Source organism: Coenobita brevimanus, chromosome 6, assembly GCF_032717465.1.
Source record: "Coenobita brevimanus isolate Jiangsu-jjx chromosome 6, ASM3271746v2, whole genome shotgun sequence".
Lineage (NCBI taxonomy): Eukaryota > Metazoa > Arthropoda > Malacostraca > Decapoda > Coenobitidae > Coenobita > Coenobita brevimanus.
In genome coordinates this window covers 64,764,813-64,767,312 of record NC_136959.1, presented here as the reverse complement: position 1 = coordinate 64,767,312, position 2,500 = coordinate 64,764,813, and the positions used below count along the sequence as shown (strand labels likewise).

The window sequence follows — 2,500 nt, the reverse complement described above, 5'->3', positions numbered from 1 at the left end:
TTCTATATGTCCTTCCAGTGCATGTAATCATAGATCTTCTACAGTTCCATGAATTCATCATATAGTTGTGCCATCTTTTTATTTGCCACGTAATTATCAGTATCGCATTTTGTCAGTACAATAAACTCTCAATTATCCAGCGTACTTCGCCAAGCCCTGCGCTGAAAAAAGCGAAATGTCAGATATTGCATTGTATTCCTCCATCAGCTCAACATTTGGCGTCAAACCGGATATTGTGTAACTGTCCATTTTGACCCTTTATCCTAAAAGCTTTCTCATGAGTAAAGGATGAATGCTGAACATAAAATACAGTACAGCGCAATAAGGATACAGTACAGTAATACAGTACATAGCATCCAACTGTATGAGTATACAGTATACTCACCAAGTGTTGGCGTTGATGGAGAGTAGAGTTTTACATCATGCAGTACAGTACTGTACTGCACCACGTGCAGTCGTAATTTCGGAATCACATTAGAGCACTAGGACATGAGCACAGACAGGCCATAAGCTTTGCAACAACAATGAGCATGGGACGCCGCAGAGTTAGTCACAGCAGTAGGGTTTCGCGACCTCGTGGCCAGAAGAGCAGCGTGCACAGACATGTCTTTACTATACAAGATCCATGGGCGAGAATGAGATCGCAGCAGTATGCTCGGCACACTGGGTGAGATGTTCCCGCGATGGATTCTGATTGGCTGGTGCGTAGCGAGTGTTCTCATTAGTTGGCACATTTCAAGGTTTTCCCAGACACCGGTTGGCTACTGCTTACGAGCAGGTTGATGTGTCTCAACGCCGGATGTTGCATACAACTGCTATTTACTTCCTGTTCTGGCGCCAGATATTGCATAATTTTGCCAGATATTGCTTTAATAGAGCTGAACAAGCAGTGCCGGATATTGCTTTGGGCCAGACATTGTGATGACTGATAATTAAGAGTTTACTGTATCTTCATTACATTCATATTGGTTGGAGGTTATGTTGTCCTCTGAGGGTTGTTACTGTAGTCCCAGGCTCATCTGGAAATGAACTTGGTGGACAGCAGGAAACCGGCTATTTTAGCTAGATGCGTCCTGAGATCCTTTGGTAGCATAATGATGAAGGATTACAAAGTATCTGTGTTGTAAGAGTGAGGTGCATGAGGTGTGCTGTGTGTTGGGAGTGGGTCTGCATCACAGTGTGGACATACTGCATTGTTTATATGATATGTTTTGTGTTGTTACTGCAGTAGAATAGGATGATGCTGCATCATAGTCTGAGAGAGAAGATAAGAAATGTTAGATCTAACTTGTAGGAAGCTTTTGCCAAGTTTTTGGTAAACTCTTATATCACAGAATCAACCCCTTCATTAAGGTGATACCTTTTTTTTTTTTTTTTTTTAAATTCATACTAAGGTATTTCCAAATAGTTTTATTCAGTGCAGGGAAAAACTCTGTTTAATTACACCTATTCTTTATGTATAACTTTCATGCATGACTATACCATATACTTGTTCCGTTATGGATCTTATTGTGTATTTCTTTTTATAGTATAATTTGCTAATGTGCCCTTCCACTTTATCCTCTTTCTCCCTCTGTCTATCTCTGCTTGTCTCCATCATTTTATGTACAGTATTTTGCCCCAGCGATTATATGTGTGTGTATATATATACAGTATATATATATATATATATATATATATATATATATATATATATATATATATATATATATATATAGTATATCAGATAGAGCCAGGATTCCGTGGGCTTGAATGATGAGTGAATGGATGCGTGGCCCATTGGATTGGGCAAACTTGGGCTGTCTGGACGTTGCCACTCCTCATCCTCCCCTGTGGTGGGGAAGAAGGTCCGGATGATATATATATATATACAGATTTTTTGATCATGGAAGAGACAGTCCTTCACAACTACAGGTTCCTCCAAAGTTAATAAAAAGGTTCCTCCAAAGTTAATAAAAAGTGTGTGGCAATGGCATGAATGAAATAAAATGCTAGGACTGAAGGTGATAGGTGGCGGAGACGATTTTGTATGTCGGTATACCGTAGGTTTTTGTTACACCGTCGGTTGTGTAAGCATACCTAAAAGTAAGTGTAATATGTACTTAGGTTAAAGTAATTGTAAGTTGAAGACATTGGGATATGAAGTTGTGACTTGGGTGAATACTGTTGTATGACGCAAGTTAAATTTTATCTCTTATCATTCTCTAGACAAGGGTAGGGATGTGCCCCCGTGGCCTAATGGATAAGGCATTGGCCTCCTAAGCCAGGGATTGTGGGTTCGAGTCCCACCGGGGGTAAAGTTCCGTTTTGTTTGATCCAGGACAATTGTTTTTAGTTGTGTTGCCCTTGGTGACCGAGTTAGTTCGTCAATGTATGTATGTTGATGCGATATATCTTCATACATCTTGAAGCTGGACACAAGACCGGGATTGCATGGTGTTCTTCCGTGGTATGGTTTTTGTATTTTTGATTCTGGAGTTTGCATTTAATACAATTCTAC

At 40.0% G+C, this 2,500-nt stretch overlaps 1 non-coding gene across 1 annotated transcript; it reads left to right on the top strand.

Annotated features, from left to right (window-relative positions):
* Positions 1 to 2,224: 2,224 nt before the first annotated feature.
* On the top strand, positions 2,225 to 2,297 carry TRNAR-CCU (transfer RNA arginine (anticodon CCU)). Its single transcript has one exon. It is a non-coding gene; the product is annotated as a tRNA-Arg (tRNA).
* Positions 2,298 to 2,500: the final 203 nt, after the last annotated feature.